General features: G+C 42.1%; 1 pseudogene; it reads left to right on the top strand.

The window, feature by feature from the left end:
* The first annotated feature begins 207 nt into the window (after positions 1–207).
* Positions 208–1,041, top strand: LOC124077668 (ATP synthase subunit O, mitochondrial-like; annotated as a pseudogene).
* Positions 1,042–10,506: the final 9,465 nt, after the last annotated feature.

Raw genomic sequence — 10,506 nt, forward strand, 5'->3', positions numbered from 1 at the left:
CAAATCAGAGACCAGCCTCAGCAATTTACTGAGGCCCTAAGTCACTTAGTGAGACCCTGTCTCAAAGAATAAAAAGTTCTGGAGATGTAGCTCAGTGGAAAAGTGCCCTGGGTTAAATCCCCAGGACAGAAAAACAAAACAAAACACATTTTTAAAAACCAAATGATCAGGAGAGAAGATGGCTGACCGGGCTCTTGAGGCAGGTGATGCTTCCGCACATCTGTGGTCAGACCATTTACCAAGCTTGAGAGACCTCCTGTTCAGATATACGGCTTTGAAGGCCACTATGCTACTGCTTTTTGTTCTACTGCATCTAAACAGAATAAAAGGAATAAGTAGAAAAGGAGTTGTTGAGAGTAGCACGACTCATGAAGGAACCCAATGTGGCGGCTTCTATTCTGAATCCCTATATTAAGTGTTCCATCAAAATGAAAAACTTAGGCTGGGCGTGGTTGGCACATGCCTGTAATCCCAGCAATTCTGGAGGCTGAGGCAGGAGGATCCAGAGTTCAAAGCCAACCTCGGCAATTTAGCAAGGCGCTAAGCAACTCAGTGAGATCCTGTCTCTAAATAAAATACAAAATAGGGCTGGGATGTGGCTCAGTGGTCAAGTGCCTTTGAGTTCAATCCCCGGCACACCCGCCCCCCCCCCAAAATACCCCCCACATAAACGTATATGACATGACAACAAAAGAGAGGTTTTCCCCATCAGGTCTAACCTGATGGACTTTCTTGCTAAAAACAATTGCCTAGGCAATGCCCGTGGCTTCAATTCTGCCTTTTCTACCATTGTGAGCGTGTACCTCGGAGAAGTACCTTGCACAGTGACCACTGCATCTCCTTTACCTGAAGCTGTTTTCTCTGAATTAAGGACAGTCCTGAAGAGCTTTCTAAGTCAAGGCCAAGTATTGAAATTGGAGGTTAAGACTGATTGTGGCAATCATGGGTTAAATGATTGTTCATATTGGAGAGAAATATGTTGATAGGTCTGCAAAGAACAAGATTCAGAAGCTGAGCTGGGCTATGCAGGAGAGCATCTAAAAGTGTTGATTTTCTATCATCAGTGACAATTCTTAAACATGGAGCAACAAAAAAATGTTTCCTGAAAAGACAAAAACAAACAAATAAACAAACAAAAAACAAACAAACAAAAAACCCCACAAAAACCAAATGATCATATTTTTGTTTTCAGAAATGTTGTTATGTGATTATGAAATTTTATTGCTGTGTGATAAATTGTTCAACCCCCCCCCCCCCAAGGCTGTAAACATCCCAAGCATACGGAGAGGTTTTGGATATTTTATTATTGCCGGGGCCAGGCCACAATGGAGGGCCCCGCAGTGTCTACAAGCCGGGAGAACATATAGAACAGGTCTCATGCCCACTACGCAGGGGGCTTTCTTCAGATGTTTTGAGTACATTGCTTTACTTCACAACCAAGGTCACTTTGTTCAGATCCTCTCCTAAGGATTAAAGGGGAATGCCAGCTTCCCTTCTCCATTTCCCTCATTATCACATTCTTTTATTTATTTATTTATTGAGCTGAGGGGTGCTGTATCTCTGAGCCACATCCCCAGCCCTTTTTATTTTTATTTTTTTTTTTAAGACAGGGTTTTGCTAAGTTGTTTAGGACCTCACTAAGTTGCTGAGGCTAGCTTTGAATTTGTGATCCTCCTATCTCAGGCCTCCAGAGTAGCTGGGATTAGGTGTATACCACCATGCCTGGCTTACCACATTCTTTTAAAGACTTTAAAATTCTCACTGCAAGCTTTCCTAGGCACTGATTAATGTTTAGCCCAATGGTAACACATTATTGTGACCTTATAATTCTGTTGTTCTAAGAGACAATGAAAACTAGAAGTTTCAGAGTAGGAGAAAGAAGATATGGATGTAAGATAGAGGGGTCAAGTCAAAACCCTATAGTGGTGCTTCTAAATGGGGACCATCAGTGTGAGTTCAGAATGTATCTCCTGGCCCTGTCTGCAAAAGACCTAGAAGCAATGACCCAGCCTATAGCACTGAGCACCCCTAACCTCCAGATTATGGGATCAAATGATTATTTCCCACCAAAAGAAACCAGGATGCCTGGGAGAAATCTTTGGGTCCATGTCTTTAGCAGGAAATTATGAAATGAGACTGGAAGATCTTTTCATACTGGAGAGTATGGAAACATTCAAAGATGACTTGGGTCATGCCAAAAGAATTCAGAAGCCAACTGAAAGCCTCCACTGGCTAAAGGCAGGATGAATTCAACATCAGTGAGGATAAAAACTGCAAGGAATTAAAACACATCAAATAGAGTTGAAGCTACGGTTAATGATATTCCTAAGAAGAAATAAATTGTTCCCTGTTGAAGACGATAGAAAGCCAACCCATTTATTTTGAAAACTGGTTGATAAAGAAAAAGATTCAGGAATGAGATGGACATCATTACCTTAAGTACATGTGTGAAGACCTGAATGGTGTGACTCTACTTTGTGTACAACCAGAGATATGAAAAATTGTACTCTATATGTGTAATATGAATTATAATACATTCTGCTGTCATATATAACAAATTAAAAGAAAAAAAGAAAAAGATTCAATCATTTATCCTGTTTTTCTGTATGAACTGTATCATTGGGGAACCAATCTCTCTCCACTCCCTCTCCTTTTTTTTTGTACTGGGGATCCCACACAGGGCCTTATGCATGGTAGGCAAGTATCCCACCACTGAGTTGCATCCCCAGCCCCTTTCCTCTGTAAGTGCTGTTATAAGGACTTGGTATTAGACTATCACTGTGTTATAACCCTGTCTGTATTTCAGGACCTAGGTACTGAGCCCCATGATCCTTTTGTTTTGTGATAACAAAAAGAGAGAGCACCAGACATGAAAAGCCTCCTGCTAGAATAACACATCACCACCCACAAAAGAGTCTTGCAAAAACACTGAACCTGAATCAAAAAGAGCCACTAATTCCAACCAGCAATTCATAGGTGCTCAAAGGAGAGGAGAGAGGAACACATTAAGGTGAGGCTGTCGTGGAACTGTAATCAGCAAAATCCAGACTGTGCGGATTCTCCAGGCCAAAGGCCCTGATGAGTTCAACCAATTAATTCCAGTGAAAAAAAATTTTTAAGGGCTGGGGGGAACCAGGGGACTAAGTCTCAATGGCAGAGTCTGATTCTTATAGAAAGTTATTACCTGTCACAAGCCAAAATAAACCTCTTTTTTAATAGCTTAATTTATTAAGCAATTGGAAATCTGAGCTCAGTATAGATTTGATCAGATTAAAGAATTTTCATTAGCCACTGGGAATGTAGCTTAGTGGGAGTGTTGTAGGGACAAACGAGGCAAGACACCAAAGACAGCAGGAAACAGTTTTATTTGGCTGCAGTCAGGTTCAGAGGGCACAGCTTTTGTTGTAATCAATCAATCTCAGCGCATGTAAGAGGAGGGGCTCAGAAGTTCACAGACTGCAGAAGTTCACATAAAAGCAGCTTTTTCTTTCACTATTCTGGGCAAGTTAACCCTTCAAGGACAACACCTGAGAAGGGGAGAGCTTCTTCTCCCCTTTCTTTCCTCCTCCTGCCAGCTGTTACCACTGAGCCCAACTGGTAACTTCTCTTATCTCAGAAATGTAGACATCTCTGTGAAGCTCCAGCTCAAGGCCAGAGGCCTTGTTTACACATTTTTACAAACTACTATGCTGGATAAATGTTTGTGAGAAACTGGTAAGGGGGTGTCCAGCACCTGGAGTGCTGATTTCTTCCCAGCCAGTGACCAAGTAAAAACAGGGCAACATGAAAATTGGAAGTTTATATACATTGAACTCTTTTATAGAGACTCTTGCTGACATTCCTAAAATCAGCGATGGTGAAGATTTCTGTAAAAGCCCAATTAAGACTTTTCTGTGGAGAAAGGGGGTGCCACTACAGGAGAGTCCTTGCCTAGCATGTTCAAAGTCCTGCGTTCAATCCCTGTACTGAAAAAATATTAATTATTTAGATATAATAATGGAATTTGAGGGATTTTCAAAAAAATGACTCTTTAGTTGCTAAACAATACACAGTGAAATATTTATGGACAAAAATATATGATGTCTGAAATTTGCTTCAAAATAATTCAGGAAAGGGATCTGGATGAGTCTAGATGAGATAGAGTGACCAGTGGGTGATGAATATATAAAGCTTCTTTATGCTATTTTGCTTACTTTTGTGTATATTTTTAAATTTTCCCAATAAAAACCAAAAGAAGACAAAGAGAAGGAAAAAAGGAAGAGGAGAGAATTCAAGGGGAGGAAAGGCCTAGCAATTATTCTTTCTCTTTCCAACCCCTCATCTCTAGGATAACCCATTCGTATAAAAAGATCCAAAGACTAGGGGTCTATTTGGCCAGTCAAAATTCAATTTTCAAATTCTTTCTTTATAGAAACTTCTGTGCACATTTATAATAACATCATATTAATTCTCATGGAAATGAGATAGTTTGAATTTAATTAATCATCGAGACAACTAAAAATGACTCCTTTAGCTGGGCATGGTGGCACAAACCTGTAATCCTAGTGACTCCAGTGGCTGAGGCAGGAGGGTTGCAAGTTCGAGGGCAGCCTCAGCCTTGAACTTGTAACCTTTAGTGAGGCCCAAAGCCAGAGTGAGACCGTGTCTAAAAATAAAGAACAAAAAGGGCTGGGGATGTAGTTCACTGACAGAACATCTCTGAATTCAATCCCTAGTAAACCAAAATAAAAAAATAAACAAAAAAGCCTTTAAGTGAAGTGCTAATTGTTTTGATTATTTTTTTTTCTAAAATGTCTTATATATTTGCCTACAGTTACTAACATCTTCATTTTCTTTTTCTTTTTCCTTTTTAAAATTTGATGGGCTATTATTATATAATTTAGGCATTGTATTATGTTGTATTGTGTAATTTAGGCTATAATCCAGCTGAGGGGCTATTTAATTGTCTTGTATTATCAGTGATAATTAAGAAGCTCAGGGAGTTTTGTCCTCTTCTAGATTGGGACCTTCCTTTTTCCTCACTGCTGGCTGCAGTTGGTGGTCATCTGCTGTCTTCTCCCTTTCTATTTGTCATTACAGTATGACCGTGCCCTGTACACAGTAAGCACTCAATGACCACGGACTGAATTAGATTCAACCTGGGGAAGTCTGGGTGGTTGCCAGGGAAAACCAAATAATGAAACTTGTTAAATCATTAACCTTAATTTTAGATGCATCCCTTAAGCTATTGAGTGTGGCTTGGAGGGTTTTTTTTTTGTTGTTGTTTTGTTTTTGGTCCTGGTGAATTTAGGGGCGCTTAACCACTGAGCAAAACAGCCACATCCCCAGCCCTTTTTTTGTATTTTATTTAGAGATAGGGTCTTGCTGAATTGCTTAGGGCCTCACTAAAGTTGCTGAGGCTGGCTTTGAACTCGAGATCCTCCTGCCTCAGCCTCCTAAGCAGCTGGGACTATAGGTGAGCACCACCATGCCCAACTTTGAGTGTGGCTTGGGAATTCATGCCTGAGCTCCAAAAGGTGGAGGTTGTCAGGAATCTGGCTGCTAAGAGGCAGTAGGTATCCGCTATATATTAAAATATATGTTTGCCGGCATGCATAATCGATGCTAATTGGTACAGCAGGAAGAATAAAGTAGCAAGCTGATAAAGGAATCCTATTTTTCTATCTAAAATGAAGAATACCTATAGATTACCTTCAGTATAGCCCCTACCTTCATCAGGTGTCGGTGTACAAAAGTACTGCCTGAAATTCAGCAATCTTTAGTTCAAACACCTTTTCAGAAAAGAAGATGAACTATTGTTTGAAACAAAAACAAAGAATTAGGTAAATAGCGTGGAACTCCCAAACGACCCATAGTCTTGAACCCAGGAACACTTAACCACTGAACTACATCCTCAACCCTTTGTATTTTTTATTTTGAGACAGGGTCTTGCCAAGTTGCTCAGGGCCTCAATGACTTGCTGAGGCTGGTTTTGAACTTTCGGTCTTCCTGCCTCAGCCTACTGAGTGGCTGGACTACAGACATTCATCACTGCACCTGGCCCATAATCTTAATTTCATTGTTTTTTTTCTTTCTTACTAAAACATTTTAACTATGTTCATAAACTACTAAGTTTCGAGATACATTGTAAGTGTATCCCTGGTGGGTGTCTCATTATCCTTCCTAAATATAGTTTTGGTTAGGCTCAAAGCATTGGTGTCATTGTGGACTCCTCTTGGTCTCATCTCCTATCCAATTTACACGTAAGACCAGTTAGCTCTATCTTCAAAATCTACACAGAATTCAGCCGTCTCCGTGCTTCCAGGCTAGGCCCAGGCCAAGTTCTCAGCTTTGTGTGGGCCTCTCTCTGGCCTCCTGCTCCACCGCTGGCTGTTCTCTCTGCAGTAGCTGGACTGGTTATTTATAGCAGGACAGTCATATCATATCCACTCCCTGGTCAGTACCATCCAGTGCCCCGTGAAGCACAAGTCCTCATCATGCTCTCCTTGTATGCACAACCTGGCCCCTGCCTGCCTCTCAGAACTCATTTCCTCTGCTCTCTCCCCTAGCTGCTTTTCTCTAATCACACAGGCCTTCCAGCTGAGCACAGAACACGTTTGTTAAAAGAACGGTTCCGGGAGCCATCCATGAACAGTGTGTGAACTAAAGTGATGTGGAAGCCATCAGGCAGGAAAGCCTGGTATCAGGAACTCCCAGTAGCAACCCTCCTGGTTTGGGAATGCCTGGTTCATGTGGGGTCCTGCCTCACTCCAATCAAATTCAGCCAGCACCAGAGATGGGGTGACCTGCTGGATCCACACAATCTCTTGGAGATGCCAAAATGCCAATCAACCTGTTTCCTGCAAGACCTCTGCCACACCTAGAAGCAAGCCCGGAACCAAGACTCCTCCCCCTGAAATCTTATCCCTGCCTTTGATGTACTACCCCTGAAATAAAGAATAAGGGGCCCTTTTCCCCTTGTTCAGTTCCAGCTCCTATCAGGACTGGAAGACCTATCTGGTGCTCCTCTTTGAATCTAATTTCTGGCTCTGTCTTATTTCTTTTTCTTTTCTTTTTTAAAAAATTTTATTTATTTATTGGTATGTGGTGCTGAGAATCGAACCCAGTGCCTCACACATGCTAGGCAAGTGCTCTACCACAGAGCCACAACCCCAGCTCTCTGTCTTATTTCTTATAGATTATTTCAGACTTTTTATTTCCAAGGCGGCTCATACCTCCTGAGCAGAAACCTATCCTGTTGGGGTACAGATCCTCCTGCAATAGAATGAAATACAATAGTTGCTGAATGAACAAATTCTACAATAATTACAATCAATTTCATTTAATTCTGGGCTGTTATGCTAGTCCAGAGCAAAAGATTCTGGTCTAAACTGGTGGTCCTCAGTCTTAACCTGGCACCTGGAGGGCTTGTTAAAACTCAGGTGGTTGGGATCCATTCCAGAGCATCTGATTGAGTAGGTGTGAGGTGAGGTCCAGGAATGTACTTTGGCCTAATGATTATAGTCTACAAAGCTAACTGACCATTCTAAGCAGAAAATTTGAAAAATTTGGCTTAGTGTTCCTGTTTGCCTCTTTGGGTGAAAAGATTATTAGTAGCCTGTCATCCTCAAGGGATGTGTTTTAAGACCTCCAGTGAAGACCCAAAACTGCAGATAGTATCTTACCTATATATAGTATGTTTTTTCCTGTACAAACATACTTATGATAAAGTTTAATTTATCAATTAGGCTCAGTAAGAGGTTAACAATAACTAATAATAAAATAGAACAATTATAACAATATAATCTAATAAAAAGTTAGTTAAAACTTATATATTTGCCAGGTATAGTGTCACACCCCTGTAATCTCAGTGATCAGGGAAGCTGAGGCAGGAGGAACGCAAGTTTGAGGCCAGCTTCAGCAACTTGGTGAGACTCTGTGTCAAAATAGAAATTAAAAAGGGTTGGGGATGTAGCTCAGTGATAGAGTGCCCCTGGGTTCAATCCCTAGTACTGGAACAAATAAACAAAAATATAAATTATTTATTTCTGGAATTTTCCATTTAATCATTTTGCACAGTGCTTGACCTCAGGTAACTGAAACCTGGGAAAGCAAAACCAGGGATAATGGGGAACTACTCTAACTGCAGAATTGCAAAGGATGAAGAAAAGCCCAGACCTCCTTTTTTAACACTTAACCACAGGGTGGCCCTCTAGCTCCAGTAATTATTCCATTGGGCTTCAATTAAAACATCTTTTGTGATTTGGGGAAGTTCCAAGCCATTTCTCTTAAAAAAAAATAGTGAATTTAGTCTAAGTTCAGCAATTTATTGTTCACAGGTCAGCAGCCTTATGGGACATGCTTGTGTTGCCCTTAGCAATGTGGGTCTGTGCTCTGCTGAAAGTCACTACTTTCACACAGATGGAAATGACATGTTTGTAAGTATAGGATATTCTATCAGAAAATGAAGTATTTAATTTTAGCCACCTAAGAAGGAGCCATGCACAGGTCAAATACCCACCCCCAAGTAGTGCCTGGTGCCCTACAATGGATACTACCCAAGCACTGCTCAGCTCACCTGGAAGGTTCCTCCAAATCTCTTCTCACTGTGGCAAAGATGTCTTCTCCCTTCTACTTCCAGCTGTTCTCAGTGTCTTCATTTCATTGCCAGCCAGACCAGGGGGTCAGGATGAGCAGGAATGAGCAACAGGCAGAAGACCAAGGGCCTGGGATGTCCCCTTCCTAGACTGTTGGGCCAGGCAGGGTCTTGGTACTAAGAACGGAAAACTGGGCTGGTAGCTGATGGGCCAAGGTGATGGGTGCTGGGGGCTGTCTCAGGTGACCAACAGGAGAGGACCCAACTTGCGGGTCCTTCTTCATCCCCTTCCACTGCTCTTCTCCTCTCTGTAGAGGGAAGCCCTGTCTCATACATTGATGGAGTCTGGAAAATGCATCCAAGTAAAGATGGGCAAAACTGCAAAACAGTCTTCCATATTATAAGGGGAGGGGTCCTCTCCTAGAAAGACTACAAAATCCTTAAAGACACTTTGTCCACAAGCCATGTTCTCTATTCACACAGTCTTAGCAGTAGAAATGTACTCTTGACATGTGAAGAAATTGTTCATTCCAATGAAAAATCTTATTGAGGCTTTGGGTACTACTGGTATTTTTTTTTTTTTCAGTACCAGGGATTAAATCCAGGCTTTCATGCATGCTAGGCAAAGGCTCTACCACTGAGCTACATCCACAATCCTTCTTCATTTTATTTTGAGACAGGGTCTTGCTAAATTGCTGAGGCTGGCCTCAAACTTGTGATCTCCTGCCTCAGCCTCCTGAGTTGCTGGGATTACAGTGTGGGCCACCATGCCTGATTCTACTGGTAATTTTTTTTTTGGTACCAGGGATTGAACCCAGGGGTGCTTAATCACTGAGCCACACATGCAGCCTTTTTTAAATATTTTATTTAGAGACAGGGTCTAAATGAGTTGCTTAGGGCCTCACAAGTTGCTGAGGCTGGCTTTGAACTTGTGATCCTCCTGCCTCAGCCTCCTGGGCCGTTGGGATTATAAGCGTGCACCACTGTGACAGGCGTCTACTGGTAATTTTAATCTTTATCTCCATTTTATTGAATTTATGGGACCTATGCTTCTTATTACAAATATAATTACTTTCATTTCTCTGTTTGCCACTCGAGGGGGGGGGAGAGAACAAGGGCAAGTACAATAAAACACTCAAAGAGCTATGAAACAAATATTGCTCAACAAACATGGTGACAATGCAGAAATAGATCCATTGGCTGGTGGGCAGGAGCACCATGAGAGGATTTGAAGTAATCATTTACAAAAGTCTGCATTTGTCATCTAAGAGGCATTCAGAGGAGTCCAGACCTTGTCCAGAAGAGAGGGATGTGCCCTGTCAATAGGAATGGTGGCGGACACTGCAGGTCTGCTACTCAAAGCCACTCCAGGTCCCATCAGGTGTGCTTCCTGAGCTAGAAAGGCTGAAACCAGGACATTGCTTTCCCAGAATTCCCAGCAGTTTTGTCAAGCAGTGGCTCCTGTGTGAAGGTGCACCTGGGAAGGTGGCCGTGAGCATTATGGAGTGGGGCTACCCTGGAAAAATCCCACTGGGGTAGCTTTCGGAGGGGGTGTCACAGGTGTGGAGTGGTGGGCTGTGGCAGCCGTGGAACTGGCGTTAGAGCAGCTCTTCTAGAAGTCAGGGCTCTTAACTGCATTGTTTCAGACTGTTAGTGACCCACCTGTTTTCCTGTCCCTCCGGGAAGTTCTGTATGCTCCTAAGTAATGCCCTGTCATTAATGCTGTTGTGCTTTTTGTAATTAGTGGATTCCGTTGTTTGCCATTTGAATCCCTTACCAGAGAGCGCTTTATTCAAGGCAGATACACTTGACCTCAAGACAGACTTGGGCATGAGACCAAGGAAATGTGTCTTGACATCATTCTCCCCTAATCTCAAATTGTGACAGTTGTCCTGTTACCTTGTCTTCTAATCTTGTTCACAGTTTTGACC

The sequence above is a fragment of the Marmota monax genome, unplaced genomic scaffold (assembly GCF_021218885.2).
Source record: "Marmota monax isolate L192 unplaced genomic scaffold, Marmota_monax_Labrador192_F-V1.1 WCK01_AAM20220418_F8-fsc00015, whole genome shotgun sequence".
In the NCBI taxonomy this organism is placed as follows: domain Eukaryota; kingdom Metazoa; phylum Chordata; class Mammalia; order Rodentia; family Sciuridae; genus Marmota; species Marmota monax.